At 35.0% G+C, this 21,495-nt stretch overlaps 1 pseudogene; it reads left to right on the top strand.

Annotated features, from left to right (window-relative positions):
* LOC112650332 (importin subunit alpha-1-like) overlaps positions 1-20,175 on the top strand; it is a 273,740-nt pseudogene extending 253,565 nt beyond the window's left edge.
* Positions 20,176-21,495: the final 1,320 nt, after the last annotated feature.

Raw genomic sequence — 21,495 nt, 5'->3', positions numbered from 1 at the left:
ATTCATAGAGAGTTTATCCAGAGACTATTTTACCTCTTGGTAAAATTCTAGCTGGTCTACCAGTCAATCCAACCAGAATCACCACCTCGGGCTATCAGGAATGTTGTTTTTTCTTCATTGGTTTCTTACTATGCTCACCACATTTATTGGCAAAGTCTTGTGTTTTCCATTCTACAAAAAATTGAGTCCATGCTCTATGGCAGCATAGTGGCAAGTTTGTGCAGCCGGCCCCAAGATGAGAAATTAACAATTCTCACCAACTAAAGGTGGTAGGAGATGGAGAATAGAGACAGCAACACCAGGCAAAAAGGCTGAAGACTCAGATTTTTCTTATCTGAAGTTGTAGCAATTTTCAAGAATTAATGATTTTCAATTTCTCTGATAATTCCCTTGATATTTTAACCACTTTCCCATAGTTCACATTTTTTTCAAGATCTGTCTAGTGTTACACCATGTATGTGTGTATATGTATGTCTGTGTGTGTTATATAGAGGATCACCAACCTATTCATAGATGCTGGTCTTACTTCAGCAGTTATTATATTAAAATTTTACCTGGAAGATCCACATAGTATCTTCATATAAAGCATTCAGTGTATTTCCTCTCAAAGTGAGGAGTCATGTATCAGCATTTTTTTTTTCAAATCTCACTTCAATGGAGTAAAAATTCTCCCAAGGGCAAAATACTGTATGTTTTGATTAAGTTAGCAAAAAACAAAACAGATTTGTCATGTTAAACCATATTTTCAGTTATCTTTCTAGTCAGTGCTATTAAATATAACTACTAAGTTATTATCTATCCTGACAGTTTTCCATAGCTGTACAATATTATGCATTCTCTCAGACAATGGGATTTGAATGGAATAAATTTATTCTTATAAAAAAGGTTATAATTTGACAATTTTGAATTACATTCAAACATCATTAATTGTAATTGCACTAGTTCTGTGTTTATGACCAAGTTAAGGCTATGTAGCTATAAAAATGGATAATCAACAAAGAGCATTTTTAATCAGGAGGGAAATATATTAAAAAAACACAAATTATTTGAGTCTGTGAATTCCTTAAAAATATCTAATTACATATACTTCATATACTGATTATAAATAATCTTTAATGATTCATTAAAGCTGGTCTTTAGTCATTTAATGTGCTACACATTGTTGCCTGAACATCTTACTCTTTGGAGCTCAACAAGGAAGCTTTTATAATAGACTATACCTACATAAAAAGAACTTAGGGCATTCATTGTGAATATTTACAGAGTATCCATAATAGAGACAATCACTGAGTTGTCAAAACACTATGCCAACTCTTAGTCAATTGGTGTTCAAAATGAACTATCTAGGCATTAAGGCTAAGTTTGGTATACATTCTCTATTTTCCAAGGATTCCTATGCCTGCATCTCATAAGTCATCATATCCAATGCATAAGAGTACCAAACACCTAGAAAGCATTCAATAAATGTTGAAAGAATGAATAAAATTCTCTAGGGCAGCCCAGGTGGCTCAGTGGTTTAGCGCCAACTTCAGCCTAGGGCGTGATCCTAAAGACCTGGGATCGAGTCCCATGTCAGGCTCCCTGCATGGAGCCTGCTTCTCACCCTGCCTGTGTCTCTGTCTCTCTCTGTATCATGAATAAATAAATAAAATCTTTAAAAAAAAATTCTCTACACTTTTCTTATTCATCTTCAAAATGTACTTAAACTCAGTCTGAATAATCAATGCACTTACTCTGAGTATCTTGGTGTTGGAAGTAAATTTAATGTGTCCTTTCTATTCACCTTGGGCTCTATTTTTCTTTTTCTAGTTCCCTTAGCTGTAGGTTTTGATTGTTCAATTGTGCTTTTTCTTGTTTCTTGAATTAGGCCTGTATCACTATGTATTTACTTCTTAGAACTGTTTTCCTTGCATCCCAAAGATTTTGGACCATTGTGTTTTCATTTTCATTTGTCTCCATGTATTTTTTTAAAATTTCTTCTTTGATTGTTTCATTGACCTATTATTGCTTGTTTAGTATCACGTTTGGCCTCCACATATTTGTGTTTTTTCCAATTTTTTTCTTCTGATTGAATTCTAGATTCATATCACTGTTGTTAGAAAAGATACATGTTATGGCTTCAATTTTCTTAAAATTATTGAGGTTTGTTTTGTGTCTTAACATATGGTCTCTTATGGAGAATGTTTCATTTGCACTTGGAAAGGATATGTATTCTGTTGTTTTGGGGTAGAATGCACTGTATATATCTGTTATGTCCATCAGGTCTAATTTGCTGTATGATCCAATAATTTGAAGATATATGCACCCCTATGTTTATTGAAATATTATTTACAATATTAAAGATATAGAAGCAACCTAAATGTCCCACTGATAGATAAAAGGATAAGGAAGATGTGGGGGCGGTGTGTGTGTGTATAAAAAATATATAATAGAATATTGTGCAGTCATGAAAAGGGTGAGATTGTGCCATTTGTGACACCACAGATGGACCTAGAAGGTATTATGCTGAGTAAACTAAGTCAGACTGAGAAAGACAGATACCATATGAGTTCACTCACATGTGGAATCTTAAATAAAAGTGAATAAACAAATAAACAAAAAGTAGAACTGGATCTGTAAATACAGAGAACAAACTGATGGTTACCAGAAGGAAAGAGGTAGGAGGATGAGCAAAATGGGTGAAGGGGAGAGGGAGATATAGGGTTCCAGCTATGGAATGAATAAGTAATGGGAATAAAAAGCACAGCATAGTCAAAGATATTGTAATAGCGCTGTGTGGTAACCGATGGTAGCTACACTTGTGGTGAGCATAGTATAACATATAGAGAAGATGAATCACTATGCTATACACCTAAAACTAATGTAAATTGTGTATCAATTATACTGACATAAAAAAAGTAAGAAATTTAAAGTGACATACATATACTGTGGACTAGGCCCTGGACTGGATGCTTTACATAAATTCTCATTAAATCTTAATAATAATCTTGTACACCATTTACTATTAGCCCTCTTATATAGTGAAAGTGTAGATATTTCTTGAACATGGAGCTAATGCATACCAAAGGCAGATATTTTAATCAATTTGCTAGATTCCAAAGCCTGTGAACTTGTACAATGCGTCCACTCTAGAAAATTGCATGACAAATCACTTTAGAAAAGCCAAACACAAGAAACAAAAGCAAAAATGAACTATTGGGACTTCATCAAGATAAGAAGCTTTTGCACAGCAAAGGATACAGTCAACAAAACTAAAAGACAACCTACAGAATGGGAGAAGATATTTGCAAATGATGTATCAGATAAAGGGCTAGTTTCCAAGATCTATAAAGAACTTCTTAAACTCAACACCAAAGAAACAAACAATCCAATCATGAAATGGGCAAAAGACATGAGGAGAAATCTCACAGAGGAAGACATAGACATGGCCAACAAGCACATGAGGAAATGCTCTGCATCACTTGCCATCAGGGAAATACAAATCAAAACCACAATGAGATACCACCTCACACCAGTGAGAATGGGGAAAATTAACAAGGCAGGAAACTGTTGGACAAATGTTGGAGAGGATGCGGAGAAAAGGGAACCCTCTTACACTGTTGGTGGGAATGTGCACTGGTGCAGCCACTCTGGAAAACTGTGTGGAGGTTCCTCAAAGAGTTAAAAATAGACCTGCCCTACGACCCAGCAATTGCACTGTTGGGGATTTACCCCAAAGATTCAGATGCAATGAAACGCCGGGACACCTGCACCCCGATGTTTAGAGCAGCAATGTCCACAATAGCCAAACTGTGGAAGGAGCCTCGGTGTCCATCGAAAGATGAATGGATGAAGAAGATGTGGTTTATGTATACAATGGAATATTACTCAGCCATTAGAAATGACAAGTACCCACCATTTGCTTCAACGTGGATGGAACTGGAAGGTATTATGCTGAGTGAAGTAAGTCAATCGGAGAAGGACAAACATTATATGTTCTCATTCATTTGGGGAATATAAATAATAGTGAAAGGGAATATAAGAGAAGGGAGAAAAAATGTGTGGGAAATATCAGAAAGGGAGACAGAACATAAAGACTCCTAACTCTGGGAAACAAACTAGGGGTGGTAGAAGGGGAGGGGGGCGGGGAGTGGGAGTGAATGGGTGACGGGCACTGGGGGTTATTCTTATGTTGGTAAATTGAACACCAATAAAAAATAAATTAAAAAAAAAAGCCAAACATCATATAAATATAAATTACTACTACTTGACAAGAATCATGAATCCTAAGAAACCCATGCAGATTTACCCAAAATGAGTTTGCTCTACAATTATTATTTCCTCCTTTGACAATTTGTCACTAGTTTGACAAAAGAGTTGGGCACTTTAATAAAATGTTCACATATGTTAATAAGTTGCTTTCAAAGTGTGAATTGGGAAATATTGTTAGGGGAATTAACAAATGCCTTAGTAAACATAATAGGGTTAAGTAAGACATCAACTTCAACCTTGGGACAAATTTCCAGTGGAACACCACAAAGTTGTGGCCTTGTCCTCACCTATCTATCATTTTTATTCCATGCATTAGATGAGAACATACAAGGATACTTAGCATATTTTCAGGAAACAACAAAGTAGGTAGAGATCAAATAATACAGTGACAAAATCAAGATTCAATATTAGAGTGAGAAACTGAAATGTGAAGATAAGAAAATGTAGACTTATACTTTTAAGCTCAAAAATAACTAACATAACATAAGTCTATGGAGGAAGAAAAAGTACTTGGCATGAGTTAATGTGAAAATTATCTGTGGCTGCAAATCTCCTAATGAGCTAAGGTGTGAGATGGCTGCTTACAATAGCTAGCCAAACTTAAAGTTTAAATAAAAGAATAATGTCCCTACAGTGAAACAGGCAGACCAACTTTGTGCTACACAATCAAACCTGGAGTATTTTGTACAATTCAACATGATTTAAATATACTGATAAGCCAGAGCAAATTAAGAGGAAGAAGAAGTAAGAGATAAAGTTAGTGAGAGACCTCAAAATACCTCAAATATGAGCTAAGGGTAGAAATTTCCATGTAGTTTACAAAAGAGCTGAATAAAAGAGGAGCCATGCAAGTTATTTTTCAAATATCTAAAGGATTTTTTTTGTCTGTTTTTTTTGAAAAATAGGTTAGTCTTACTCTGTCTTCTAAGAGCAGAAGTAGAGCCAGAAGTAGAAACAAGGGAAGCAGATTTTGAATTAACATAAGAAGAATAAGAGGAAAGTTAGGGCTGCATAAGAATAGTGTTTTGCCTTTAAAGACAAGGGCCTCCTCATCCATCATCAAAGCTATTGCAGCAGAAACAATGTATGTGGTATGTTAATGCAGGTATGAATTACCAAACAAAATTTCTTGGGTTATTATTTATTTATTTATTTGAGAGAGAGAGAGAAAAAAAGAGTTAGAGACAGAGGGCACACACATGTGAGGGGAGCTGGGAGGAGCAGAGGGAGAGAGAGAAAAATCTTAAGCAGGCATGATGCCTAGCAAAGAGCCCAATGAAGAGCTCCATCTCATAATCCTGAGATCATGACATGAGCTGAAATCAAGAGTTGGACACTTAACTGAGCCACCCATGTGCCCTCTCAGATTTTTTTAAATGGTAGATATGAAAGAAATAAATTTAAATTTATAAGGATAAATAACAAAAACCTCAATGATAATGGGTTATACTTTGTTGTATTTAGAACTATTCTGGTTTTCTAGTTTTTGAAATCCATGCAAAAGATTTCTGTAAGTTTATAATCAGTAGTATGTGAATAGCATGTCCCAGTCTCTTCTGTATAATGTAAGCCCCTTCTAGATATTGCAACCAACTCTTGATATCATTCTGGTTAGGTTTTGGTTTTTTTTGTTTTGTTTTGTTTTTTCTTTTTCTTTTTTTGTCAGTCAAGCTTTTTGAAAGTAGTTTATTCTCACTGACTCTGGACATCTTCCATTTACTCCTCACTCTCCTGGCTTCTGGCTTCTATCTCTATCACTACATTGAAATTACTCAAGAAAAGATCACCATAATTTCTATATGATTGCATTTGAGCTCTAGTCTTATGACTTTGAAACTACTAACCACTTACTACCTAAAGTTCCCTATCCCCTTGAATGCTCTGAGCATTCAAGGTATCTCTTACCATCAAAACTCCTGCTGGCTAAACTCAGAAACCAAATAGACTCAGAGGGTGAAGGACATTTTTTTTTCTGATTTTATCTATAATTCTCAGATTCCTTCATTTTTTCATGTATTATTCTACCTCTCTTTCTGTTTTCCATGTCCCAATCTCCAGGATTTTCTCTTGCTCTATTGTTACTTTCAAGACTTTACCTATTTTCATGGTTTTAAATACCACGCATATTCTTAGTATTGGCCCTTCCACTGAGCTTCTGTTTTACAAGTACAATTCACTGCTCACCTGACCCCCAGGGACTTCAAACTCAGGTTATCCAAAATTGAACACATCTCTCTCTCTCTCTCCTTCAAATCTATTATTGTGTGTTCTATCTTAATTATGGGTTTGATCATCAATCTAAACACCAATCCACAAAACTAATTGTAATCATAGCGTCCTCTCTTTTCCTCACACCCAGAAAATGACTGAATTATGCTAAATTTAAGCAAGTTCTAGTTAGGCTTCACATTAATGATTACAACCTTGTAAATGTTCTACCTATTTCTTGCTCTCCTTCTGGTCTTTCCACAAATCCAGCCTCATCTTCCCCCAATTAAACATATCATGCCAGAAATTAAAATGCATTAATAGTCCTCCTCATGTATAGATAACCAACATCAAGAGTAGAGTTAGAAAAGTCAAATGTCTAATTGGGTGGGATAGGAATAAAGTTAGTAAATATATATGTAAACTTTGTGTGAGGAATGACCACAGTGGCACAACAGAGAACATATGCCCTGAGTAGAAGCCTTCTCATCTCAGGAGATTACTGCCATGAGGAAATGAAGAACCTGTGCTGCTATAAAAGCACTGGCATCGGCCTCTAATACAAAACCTCAAATTTTTAATATTTATTTAATGTGGCCCCCCCCCCCCAAAGAGATTATCTGTAGAGCTTGCTCTTTGACACTCAATCTACAGAATCTCCTTTCTATCAAATCTCCTTATCTTCACATAGAAGATCTTTTATATATCCTAACACCTACCAACTTTAATTCCTGTCTCCAAATTCTCACAAAAACTTCTTTAATTTCTTTATACATAGCATGCTGGTTCATGCATTTGCAACTTTGCTCATGCTGCCACCACTCCCTAGAAACTTGCCAACTTTCTACACTTTGTTCACTCCATAAATTCTGTATAAACAAAATTTATTTTTTTATATCCCAAGGAAAGTTTTATAAAGTCTTCAAATTGGGATAAATCTTCTCCTCTGTTTCCTATGTCATAGTGTTCTTATTTCCAGTAGAGAACATAAAATGTGATTTTACCTGAGTATCTGCCTCACAATACTGGTGACACCCTTGAAGAAAAGGATCAGTTCCTAATCACGTTACAACCATCACCTGAAATGATGACGATGATAATGATGATGATTGATGATGATGATACAAAGGGTAGGGACACAACAAATATTTGTCAAATTCTTGAGCTGATTTGGATCTTTGATCTGTCCAAATTCCAACTGATTTTCATAGTTTCTATAGAAAGAAAATTCTGGTATCTTATATTTGCCTTTTCTTTGTCATAGTAAAATTCCATTCGGATTAGAAGGTTGTGTGTGCTGAAATAGCTTCAAAAATTCAAGTCAAATTCATTCCACTTGTCATCTCAAGGAAATGGAATTGATTCACCATTTGGCCCAGTAATACATCTTTTTTCTCATCTCTTCATCCTTTCCTTCCCTCTTCCTCACTTTAAAAAAATATATATTTTTGGATTCCTGGGTATGTTTTTGGTTTTGTTTGTGTTTTATTTATTTATTTATTTACTTACTTACTTACTTACTTATTTATTCATTTTTGAGAGAAAGAGAGAGAGAGAGAGAATTAGTGGGGGTTGGAGGGGCAGAGGGAGACAGAAAATCTCAAGCAGACTCCCCACTGAGCATAGGGCTGGATGCAGGCTCAATCTCATGACCCTGAGATCATGACCTGAACTGAAATTAAGAGTTAGCCACTTAAACAACTGAGCCACCCAGGTGCCCTGTTTATTTGTGTTTTATTTCCTCTCTGGCTTCTCTGACCAGTTAACCTCCTCCATTTTCAAATGACTTCTCGAGGTTCAATTCTTATAGTAATTCTTTGAATCATCTCTGGATTTCTCCAAAGGCAAATGTTTGTGCTGCTGTCTGTTTAGACTTCTGCAGAGCTTCTGCTCTATATGCTTGCATAAATCCAAATTTAACTTGTATGATAATAGGAAAAATTAACCTAACTCATTTAAGAATAGCATGTAGCATGTCACTATTCTACAGGGAATTTTAAAACTGTATTATGTACTTGAACTTTCCAGAAGGAAGGAGAAACACATATATTTTTTATTTACAAAGCCCAATCACTTGTGATTATTATGGCATGTTTTTGTTGTTTGAACTTGTATGCATTTCTATACTGAAACTACAATGAAAAGCTACTAGAATAGTTTTCTGACCTTTCCCGGGCAATTTGATTTTTACTCTATGATTATAGTTATCATTATTCTTAAAATAGTTCAACTGAATTTTAAGCCAAAGTGTGTGCTGAATACTGTGTGTACTATCCCAATATATGTTTCAAAGTTGTTTTGGTAAGTCATTTGAATAGGAGAGTAGGAGATCGAGATAACTTCCTTATTTTTTACTGTTTTCAAGATAAAACAGTACTCTGCATCCTTATTTAATTGCATACTAATGCTGAAAAATTGACATTAATTCATTTTACACATGAATAAAAACATGCTGAGAATAATTAGTAATTCACCCAAGGTTATACATCTAGGAAATGGTCAAACCAGGATTCTAAAATCAGTGCTATTACTATTACACTTGTATATCCAGCACCTATGAAGTATAGACCAAGGTGCAGAAGCACCTGAGGAAGACGAATAAACACAAAAGAAAAAAGAGAAGAGATATATATATTCTGGAAGCAATTAACAAAAAATGATGTCAAATATACCTCAAATGAACACTACTTCTCTCAGCTTTTTGTGTAAACATGTGCTTATTGAGTAGTAGTTGAGCCAGGATTCTGGAATAGAACTTGCTATAGAACAAAGGAGATATACAATGAAGGATTCATCCTAAAAACCCTGGAGAGTGGAAAGAATCAATAACTGAGAAAACAAATCATACTCAATTTCCAACCTCTATGATTAATAGAGTGCTTCTGATTGGGGTAGTGTCTCTCCTTTAGCAGTATCCTAACTTTCTCCCTTCGTACCAAGCACACTGTATGCTAATTTATTTGTTTACAAATAATCTTTCCCCTTTATACTGTGAGAATATCAAGAGTAAAGATAGTCTCCAAATATATATTCTCAGGGCTTAGCTGATAACTTATTATATATCATGAATGAATATATAAATAAAAGAAGGGCAGATTTATTCAGTTAGTTTTATTATCAGTCTTCTCTACTTTGAAAGTCACTAAGAAACTCAAGTATCTCTATAACAAGAATTCAGAATTTAGTCATTGTTCACTGAAGTAAGATTAATTTTGAACTTTAAAACAGAAGCACAAAATAGATAAGGGTCTATCCAAACAATATGGTAGTCTTGTTAATGCCACGGGGATGAGTGAGTAAAGAACTATGAGGCAGATCTAATAATAAAATGATATTAAAGACTGTTTTAAAAGTATAAACATCCATAATTTCATTGTCTGAATATTGTTGACATTTCAGTAATAAAGGAGGACAAGCTCTTACCGTCATTATTAGTATTTCTTGATATTACTACTGATAACCCTTGATTGATTCTGTATAGTTAACAGAAACCATAAAACAAAATGTAGAAATTAAAATTAAAAGAAAATTTTCAAAAGGACATAAGCTATGGAAATAGTGAGAGTTTCTGATGTTGTTGAGAAACAATGGTATCCAATAAGTCACTGAGAGGGAAATCCAGCAAGAGGGTGTGATAAGAAGTTCTTAGCAGTAAGTGAGCTCCATAAAGGAATACCAAGAACCAAGCAATATAGATAAGACATGGAAGCAGAAACAACACACCAAAAGGCACCACTGCACACAGACAGACAACAGAAGGGAGATGACTTTGACATTTTGGGAGTGATGGTAAATACATAAAGATGCCCTACTTTCTTGAGAAACACAAGTGTGGGGCAGACTGTCAAGGTAAAACAGTATATAGCATATAGAACAGGAATGCCAAACAATGGCTCCACAAGTTGGTGAAGGCCCATTGCAAGAAACATACAACCACAAGCTCTATGCAGGACAACTGACAAGGTATCTGCCACACCTAAGATAATGTAAGGTATTTAAACCTTTCCCCCAAACAGACCTCCAGCCCTTGGCAATAAAAAGAGGCATCACTCCCAGGCCTAGGGCAGAGATTAGATTTGGTGATTAAGTAAACTGAAGTGTGAGAGTTGGGGGAAAAAAAACTGGAAAAGGAAATAGAGCAAATTATTTCTGTGAGGCCTGCTTCCTCTCAAGAAAATTCTGGAGAAATCTGATCATACCTATCTGTACACACCAGTTTGACTACTTCTGATTAGTGAACCACAACATATTAATTTAATCAGAGATATAGTATGACTTTTTTTTCTGAAAACTTTTTCAGAAAAACTATCAAAATAGATTGTATGTTGTATTTGGAGACTGAGGACGTCAAGAAATATACTATTAAAGTCCTTTGAGGGCACCCCGACTGGCTCAGCGGTTTAGCGCCGCCTTCAGCCCAGGGACTGATCCTGGAGACCCAGGATCCAGTCCCATGTAGGGCTCCCTGCGTGGAGCCTGCTTCTCCCTCTGCCTGTGTCTCTGCCGCATGTGCTCTCTCTCTCTTTCTCTCTCTCTCTGTGTCTCTCATGAATAAATAAATAAAATCTTAAAAATAAAAAATAAAGTACTTTGAATTTTTATATTCTTTAAATTAGTGTATTAAAACAATATAAAAATTAGCACTTCCATTGTCTTTTTATTTTGAAATGTCATTTTTAAATCAATTTTATCAACTTTTTTCATAAAATTATATTTGGTAATAGACTTCTATCTTTAGGGACCTGAAAATATTAATGGAATGTAGAGTGACTCATTTCTGGGAAGAAATCCACTCCCCAAAGGATGTGGCTTATTACTTTACAGCAATCAAAGAAGTTAGCAAATGATAGATAAGAGATGTGTCCTTTGACCATTTCACTTATTTTTAGCAGGTCCCACTATCCCAAGAAGTTTTGAAGCAAATGCTGAACAAAACTAATATTTTTTTATTCTTCCAAATGCTTACATCCAGAAGAAAACTGATATTTGCCAGCGGACAGTATGGTTTCCTGAAATGATTACTAGAATGTATTTAAATTAACATTCACGATCTGAAACTTAGTATAAATTTCTAAATGGCATCTGTTTTAACTGCTGAGAAAGAAAAAAGGGTCATGGGAAAGAGAGTATCAGGGAATAAGGCCTGTCCTCTTAATTTTTAAAAAAAGTTTTCATAACTTTCTTAATATAAATGTTTTGAAAATGGCATGATTTGCTTACTCTTTTACATGTGAATGATCCAAATGACTTGATCTTTTCATATGCTGAAAATTTTAAATATATTTAAAATTATCAAAGTAATATGTCCTCTTGAATAGTGGACCAATATATATATATAAATAACCTCTCTTCCAACCCCTATATATTAATAACCAACTTCCAACCAAGTTTATAAAAACTTGGTACAAATCCACATGCATAAACATATCTGCATTTATTTTGGATAAAGATTGGATGTGTTGTTTGCTTTTACAAAGATTAGATTATACTATTTACAAATATACACTCTTATTTTTCCTACTTAACACCTAACAGGATTAACAATGTATCATGGAGTCTTTTTCTTTCTAAACTTGCTCTTTATTCTAGAAGTATTCATATAAAATGGTAGACATAAAAACAAAATTTATCTACTTTTCTGAAAATCTACTGAAATAGAAGAAAACATATCCTAAGAAATGTAGCCTCCTCATTGCCTCCACAAGTGATTTCAAGGAAAAAAAATATAAACTTCAAAAAAAAAAAAAATCCAGGATTAAAGCACTATCTAGATGAATAACCTTTGCTATTATAATTTTTATTAATATTATTATTAAAATTCATTTTTACAAAGTGTTTTCAATAATCCTATTCCTGTACTTACTACTTGTATGTATAATCTCATTTAGTAGTGCTTATAACATTTCTAATATTTAATAACTATTTTAATGTCCATTTTGGGGACAGATTAGCAATTTACCCACATGTTCCCAAAACTAGAATACAGGAAAGACCCATATCAAATGCAAAAATATGCATCCCTGCACCTCAAATATCCCAGTAAGAAATGGTAAAAGCTTAAATAAAAACTGTAGAAAAAGGAGAAAAGAGGAAAATCCATAATTAAAAAATTTTTTTTATCATTCTTCTATAGTATTATGTTCATTTGTCAATAAACATTATTTACAGCATTTTCACATCCTGGTGTATTTAGAAACTCTGTCACTCTAACACATTTTCTAGATTATTATGCCATAACCATACTTCTTTTCAGAAGCCCATGAAATTCATCTGTGAAACAATAAAAGATCTTTTCATTGACCTCTACTTAACCAATTGACCAGTATAATTGACAGTACTGACCCTTAATATACTGAATGTGCATTATGTAAATAAACCACTTTCAGGTAGTGGCATCTTACTTTATTAAGTTAAAGGCTATGTAAACTGATAAAATATGGATGGGGTCATCCTCCAAACATATGCCCTGGCTCTCCAAATATATTGATATTGGTAGGCATATGCACATATATTTAAGTTAAACTGAAAGAAATGATTGTCTCTTATTTCACCAATTTTATGTTTCTTTTTTTTTTTAACATTTTATTTATTTATTCATGAGAGACACAGGGAGAGAGAGAGGGGGGCAGAAACACAGGTAGAGGGAGAAGCAGGCTCCATGCAGGGAGCTGGACGCAGGACTCGATCCTGGGTCTCCAGGATCAGGCCCTGGGCTAAAGGCGGTGCTAAACCGCTGAGCCACCAGAGCTGCCCCCAATTTTCTGTTTCAATTGACTTTTTGATTAGCCAGTCATCTATTAACCCAGATTGCATCAAATATGAAGGCTTCTAAAGAAATATATTTAACCCTCACAAGAAATACATAGTCAAAGTAGGTGGCTTTCAATGTGGTACTACAAAGTACCTGACTTTTCATGTCTTAAAAGTAATTTCATTTCTTTAACAGAAATGACAAATATATATATACAAGAATACTGAAGAGAGGAATTAATAGACCTAGAGATCCTGAGAATTAATGCCTGCTATCAACTTTTTTTTTAATTTTTTCTTGCCTACAGAAGAAGAGTATCTCTTTCAAAAGTCCCAGAGTACTTCTGGCTCTCTCACCATATCCTGAGTTGGGAATTGGGCGACATAAGTTGCACATTTGCTTCCTTGGCTCATTGATGACACTTGACCAAAACAACCAATTCCATGGGCCTTCTAATTAACATTATTTCAATAACACTCAAATGTCAGAAATATGGCATAGTCTATCTTCTTACACCTGGATCCCATTTTGATTCATTCCAGAGAAAATTCTTAGTAATTGTGATGTAAAAACATGCCAGAGGAGCACTTAGGTGGCGCACGTGGCTAAGCGTGACTCTTGGTTTTGGCTCAGGCCATGATCTTGGGGTCCTGTGATCGAGCCCCCTATCAGGCTCCATACCCAGTAGGGAGTCTGTTTGAGATTCTCTCTTTCTCTCCTCTGCCCCTCCCCCTGCCTCCAAAAAGTACATGAATCTTTAAAATAAAATACATATATGCCAGAGGTTATATCACCCAGGACTAGCAATGGAAGTATTGTGATCATTTGGCTAGTGAGTTGTCTAATTACACAAAATCATCCTTAGGACACATTTACTAGGAATATTTCTGCTTTTGTGGGGTTTTCAAATAAGCTGGTCCTGAGAAAGGTATTCAAGTACAGTTGGTTTATTTGGAATGTAATTCCAGGAAATATAGACAAGATAGGGGAAATGAGATGAAGGAGAAAACAGCCAAAAAGGAAAAAAAAGTGCATAAATCAAGTTACCACTTAGGGAAACAGTAGCTCAGTTAGCTCGTTTGCTAACTGGTCCCCATAACACAGAGGGCAAAGAGAGACTGAACAGAGAGGTAGACCACTCCAGATTAGTAAGTGGACATTGTAGTAGGACAGGAATTTACTTACAAAGTATGTCTTGGGTGGCCACAAAATGAGCAGATCTCCACACCAGGTCACCAAAAGTTTATACAGAGGCCTTAACTGGGTTCACTCATGTATACCATCCAAATGATCTCAACACATTATTCTCTCAAGGCTATGTCCCTGAAAATGACTCTCACTGTGGGAAGGGTGAGGAGAAAATTCCAAGGATAGAGGAGAAGGTGAAAACATTAAGGATAGGAAAGGGTGAAGAAAACATTCCAAGGATAGAGGAGAAGGTGGGGAGGCTCCCATTGCCCAGCTTGTGGGTCAACATGCCGTCTCCATGACCTCCCCCAACAACTGGGGAATTCTGGGAATCACTATCCAGCATTTGCTTCAGAGTGATGTCATTAGGAAGGAGAGAAAGCTGGGATATTTTTATATACCAATTGCCATTAGCTGAGGACCCCAGGAAGGAGAAGAGGCATTAACCTTCTGACACTGCCAATGACCAGGTAAGCTAAGAAGGCTCTGAGAGCCAAACTCTTTAGGAAAAAAAGAAAAACAAGCACTGGGAGTTGGAAATCAGGCTTCTGTGCACTCATATGGAAAGGGCACTAATAAAATCTGCTCTACTGTGCTTTATCTCCTGGTTATCTCCTGGCAGATGTTAACTAGGCAGTTTTTCCCATCAGCTGCTTCAATTTATAGGTTTTCCTTCTCAAAGATACATATTCTAAACCCTCTAATCTTCATCTTAAATATTAGTGCTGCTTAATATCATGAACCATAAATTCAGCAGCAGCAAAATGAGCATCCTGCTCATTGGCTTTACATATGTTTTATAGGAAATATGTTTTTATTTTTAATTATGCTCTTCTATGAAGTGTTTCATGTAATTTAGCATGAATTTTGATTACATGATGTCTCATGGGACAGACAAAAAGAAATATAGAGAGAAAAGCATACATTACAATTAGAGCACTTCATTAGCAAGTTAAATGTGAAAGAAGATGAAATGCAGGAACTGCATTACCAACAAAAAAATAATAACACTGGTACTATACATGAGTCAAACATTGTCTTTGGACTCTAGCTCACATTTAAAACAAAAATGCTATCAATTAAGAAGCAATAGTTGAGTTGAATGTCATTAATATAATTGAAAAAGTAATTAAAATCTTCTTACAAATAAAATACTAAACAAGATCATTTTATCTATGTGATCTAAGAACAAATATATTCAAACTTATATACAATTTTCCAGAATATTTAAAAGGAGGAAAAACACTCCAATATATTTTATGATGCTGCTATCCTAACCTTAAAAAAATAGAAGCAGATGGAGAAAGATGAGGAAAAAAATAGTCCAGTGTATCTGCAAAACATACACTTATGACTGTAGATGAAAGAAAAATTAAAGATATTAGAAAACAACATATATCACAAAATTATCCCAAAATATACCAGATAATATTTGGCTAAAATATGGCCTTTAGGCAACATTCTTAACAAACTATCAATGTAAGGGAATACTTTAATCTGAAAAAAGGAATTGATATAAAACCCACAGCAGTCATCACACTAAATGTGAAAAGTTTATATTCCCTTTAAGACCAAAGTAAGACAAAGATAATTTCACTGATACTTTTAAACACTGTACTGAAAGTCCTGGTTAGGGAATAAAGATAGGGAAAGAAAACAAAAGGTATAAGGAAGAGAAATGGGGAAAAATCAGTATTTGCAAAGGAAATTATTGCCTACATAGAAAATTGAAAAGGATCTATAGATAAGTATTAGGACTCATAAGATAATTTACCAAGTTTTTATTTTCAATAAGTATTTTAAATTATTTCATTTCTATGCATCAGCAAAGAATATGTAATATACGTAATTAAAATAGAAGAAGCCATCTAAAATTACAACAAAACTTTAAATACACAGAAATAAATATAATTGAAGAAATGCATAAAATTTGTGGAAAAACAAGCTATATTGAAAGACACTTAAAATATATAGAAAACACTTAAATATATAGAAAATATACCATGTTCATAAAAATGTTAATATTGTTTGGATACCAATAATCTGTATAGTATGCAGTAATTACAATAAAATTCTGATCAAAATGCTGGAACAGTTATATTTGTTTTAGACTTAATGGTTTTAAGTTTTTTTTAAAATTTTCATACAAAAGAATAAGAGCAAGGAAGAGTCAGAACATGTCCAAAGAATAAAAAGACACACCTTCCAATGACATAAAAAGTTTTATTTTAAATCTACTGTAAGTAAATAAAACAATTAGATATAAGGAAAGTGGAAATAGATAAATAAAACAATAAAACAATGTATGGAAACTTGACACCTTAACAAAAATTCCAAAATATTTGAAAAGCAAAATATAATAAGAAATGTTTACAAATTTTTAGAAGACAAAATAGGAGAATATCCGTATGACCTTCAAATAAGAAAGGAACTTTTTCAGATTGTTCGAAGTATAATTGACAAAAAAAATAATACATTTAATGTGTACAACTTGATAATTTGAAATATTTCACAATGACTTCATTAAACCATCTATCCCTATATATTTATTTTATTTTTTTAGTGAAAACCCTTGAAGTATGTCTTCCTAACAAATTTCAATTATACATTCCAATAATATCACCTATAATCATATATTAACTCCTTAGATCTTAACCATTTATAACTAGAAGTTTCTATCCTTTACCAACCTTTCGCTATTTCCTCCAATCCTCAGCCTCTGACAACCATAATTCTACTGTGTTTCCATGAGTTTGACTTTTGGGGAGGTGATTGGAGATTCCACTTATGTGATTCATGCAGTATTTGTTTTTCACTGTCTGGTTTTTTTCACTTAGCATAATGCCTTCCAGGTTTATTCATACCACAAATAACAGGATTTCTTCTTTCTTTTTTTTTAATTTAATTTAATTTAATTTTATTTTATTTTATTTATTTATGATAGGCACACAGTGAGAGAGAGAGAGAGAGAGAGAGAGAGACATAGGCAGAGGGAGAAGCAGGCTCCATGCACCGGGAGCCCGAAGTGGGATTCGATCCCGGGTCTCCAGGATCGCGCCCTGGGCCAAAGGCAGGCGCTAAACCGCTGCGCCACCCAGGGATCCCTAATGATTATATTTTTATTGGATATTTACCCAGAAGTGGCATTTTTGGATGATATAGTAGTTCTATCTTTAATTTCTTGAGGAACCTCCATACTGTTTTTCATAATGGCTGTACCGACTTACATGAGCTTGGAAATATTCCCCCTTCTTCAATATTTTGGGAGAGTTTGGGAAGCAATGACATTAATTCTTTGAACATATGTAGAATTCAGTGAAGCCATCTCGTCCTGGACTTTTCTTTTTTAGGAAACTTTTGACTATTGATTTTCTACTCATTATTGATCTGTTTAAATTCTCTATTTCGTCATGATTTGCTCTTGCTAGGTTGTGCGTTGCTAGAAATTTATTCATTTATTCTAGTTTATCTAATTTTTTAGTATATAATTGCTCCTGGTAGTTTTTTATAATCGTTATAATTTCTGTGTTATTAGTTGTAAATCTCCTCCTTATTTCTGATTTTACTTATTTGAGCCTCTTTTTTCTTAGTTAATCTAGCTCAAGATTTATCAGTTTTACCTTCCAAAAAAATAGCTTTTTGTTTCATTGTTCTTTTTTTATTGTCCTTCTAGTTTCTAGTCTATTAGCTTCTGTTCTGATCTTTATTATTTCCTTTCTTCTACTAACTTTGACCTTAGCTTGCTCTTTTTTTTATTTTCTTGATGTATAAAATTAGGTTGCTTATTTGACATCTTTCTTTTTTTCTTAATGCAGCTGGTTTTCACTATAAACTTCCCTCTGGCACACCGTCTCTGGGCTGATCCCTGTGGACAGTCTGAGAGCAGCCCACCCGCAGCCTGCGCGCCCCGCACCACCTCCCGGGGAAGCCTGAGCCCGCCGTGCAGCTTTCTCCCTTTGTCTCATAACCATGTCCACCAGCGAGAATGCTAATTCCCCAGCTGCCCGCCTTAACAGATTCAAGAACAAGGGGAAAGACAGTACGGAAATGAGGCGGCGCCGAATAGAAGTTAATGTGGAGCTGAGGAAAGCGAAGGAGGACCAGATGCTGAAAAGGAGAAATATAAGCTCATTTCCTGATGATGCTACCTCTCCACGGCAGGAGAACCGCCAACAACCAGGGCACTGTAGATTGGTCTGTTGATGACATGGTCAAAGGCATAAATAGCAACAATTTGGAAAGCCAGCTCCAGGCTACTCAAGCTGCTAGGAAACTACTTTCTAGGGGAAAACAGCCCCCCATAGACAACGTAATCCGGGCTGGTTTGATTCCAAAAATTTTGTCCTTCTTGGGCAGAACTGATTGTAGTCCTATTCAGTTCGAATCTGCTTGGGACCTCTCTAACATTGCTTCTGGAACATCAGAACAGACCAAGGCTGTGGTTGATGGAGGTGCTATCCCAGCATTCATTTCTCTGTTGGCATCTTCCCACGCCCACATCAGTGAACAAGCTGTATGGGCTCTAGGAAACACTGCAAGTGATGGTTCAGTTTTTCGAGACTTGGTTATCAAGTATGGTGCAGCTGACCCACTGTTGGCTCTCCTTGCAGTTCCTGATAAGTCATCTTTAGCATGTGGTTATTTATGTAACCTTACTTGGGCACTCTCAAACCTTTGTCACAACAAGAATCCAGCACCCCCATTAGATGCTGTTGAGCAGATTCTTCCTACCTTAGTTCGTCTCCTACATCATGATGATCCAGATGTATTAGCAGATACATGCTGGGCCATTCCCTACCTTATGAATGGATTGAAATGGTTGTGAAAACAGGAGTTGTGCCCCAACTTGTGAAACTTCTAGGACCTACTGAATTACCCATTGCGACTCCTACGCTAAGAGCCATAGGAAATATTGTCACTGGGACAGATGAACAGACTCAGGTTATAATAGATGCCGGAGCACTTGCTGTCTTTCCCAGCCTGCTAACGAACCCCAAAACTAATATTCAGAAGGAAGCTATATGGACAATGTCAAACATCACAGCTGGTCGCCAGGACCAGATACAGCAAGTTGTGAATCACGGATTAGTCCCATTCCTCGTTGGTGTTCTCTCTAAGGCAGACTTTAAGACACAATGGAAGCTGTATGGGCTGTGACCAACTATACAAGTGGTGGAACAATTGAACAGATTGCATACCTCGTTCATTGTGGCATAATAGAACCATTGATGAACCTCTTAACTGCAAAAGATACCAAAATTATTCTGGTTATTCTGGATGCCATTTCAAACATCTTTCAGGCTGCTGAGAAACTAGGTGAAACTGAGAAACTTAGTATAATGATTGAAGATTGTGGGGGTTTGGACAAAATTGAAGCTCTACAAAACCATGAAAATGAGTCTGTGTACAAAGCTTCATTAAACTTGATTGAGAAGTATTCTCTGTAGAGGAAGAGGAAGACCAGAATGTTGTGCCTGAAACTACCTCTGAAGGCTATACATTTCAAGTTCAGGATGGCACTCCAGGGACCTTTAACTTTTAGACTGTACAGCTGAGACAAAGTTGTTTGTTGAGTACTGCTTGGTAGTTATTTGTCTTACTTTCTCTACTAACAACTCTTTTTAAATGTGCTTTGTTATTGTAGCACTTTTTACAACGAAACTATACTTGACCAGTTCTGAACTGTACAAACTGTATGAAGCTCCTCTCAGCGGGTTGTTGATTTCTATGTGGGATCTTCTATCTTACAGTGTCCTGTAAATAAAGATTAAATTCCACCCTTTTCTTTACAAATAAATAAATAAACTTCCCTCTAATAACTATTTTTGCTGTATCTCATAAGTTTTCCTATTTATTTTTTTTATTTTTTCAGGATATTTTTTTATCTTTTTTTATTTCTTCTTTAACTCATTAGTTGTTTATCAGTGTGCTAACTAGCCTCCACATATTTGTGATTTTCTAATTTTCCTCTTGTAATTGATTTCTGGCTTTCATACATTGTTGTTGGAAAACATGCTTCATGTGATTTCAATCTTAAGTTTCTTATCATTTGGTTTGCAGCCTAACATATTATCTAGTCTGGAGAATGTCCCGTGTGTATTCTAATGCTATTGGTTGCAATGTTCTGTATAATATGCCTGTTAGGTTCATCTGGTCTAATGTGTATTTGAGTCCAGTGTTTTCTTATTGATTTTCCATCTGAATGATTGATCCATTGTTTAAAATGGGATATTGAAGTCCCTGTATACAAGTCATGGACCAGGATAAAATATTTGCAACTCATTAACTGAGATTAACATACTACACAGAACATTTTTAAAAATTAAATTTTTTTTAAAATTAAAAGGTAAACAACCAAGTTAGAAAACTGGGGAAAAATATCAACAAGTCCATACGAACACAAATACACAAATAACATTGAGGGATGCTCAATGACATTATTAGAGAAATAGAAATGAAAACCACAATGACACACGATTTTAAACCCACTAAATTGGCATAGATTAAACTACATCAGTTGCTGATGTAGGTGTACAGGATTTGGAATTACTTTGTATTGCCGATAGAAGTGTAAATTGGTTACTACCACTTGGTTAAAAAGTTTTGTACTTTCTCATAAAGCTAAAAAAATGCTTGCCCAGTGTCCCCATCATTCTACATCTGGACATATATCCTAGATAAACTATTGTACATATAAATCAGACATACTTCTGGATAAATATATTCTTACATAAGTACATCAAGAATGCTCATGAGCATGTAATGTCTTTCCATTTCTTTTGTCATCTTCAATTTCTTTCATCAAAGTTTTATATTATTTAGAGTAAATCTTTCACCTCTTTGGTTGGGTTTATTCCTAAGTATCTTATTGTTTTCAGTGCAATTGTAAATGGAACTATTTCCTTAATTTCTCTTTCTGCTGCTTGATTATTGATGTATAGAAATGCAACAGATTTTTGTACAGTGATTTTGTATCCTTTGACTTTAATGAATTCAGTTATCAATTCTAGCAGCTTTTTGGTGGAATTGTTCAGGTTTTCTATATAGCATATCATGTCATCTGCAAATAGTGAAAGTTTGACTTTTTCTTTACCAAT

The sequence above is a fragment of the Canis lupus genome, chromosome 11 (genome assembly GCF_003254725.2).
Source record: "Canis lupus dingo isolate Sandy chromosome 11, ASM325472v2, whole genome shotgun sequence".
In the NCBI taxonomy this organism is placed as follows: Eukaryota; Metazoa; Chordata; class Mammalia; order Carnivora; family Canidae; genus Canis; species Canis lupus.
The sequence above is the reverse complement of the archived record's forward strand: the minus strand, read 5'-3'. Positions and strand labels throughout refer to the sequence as shown.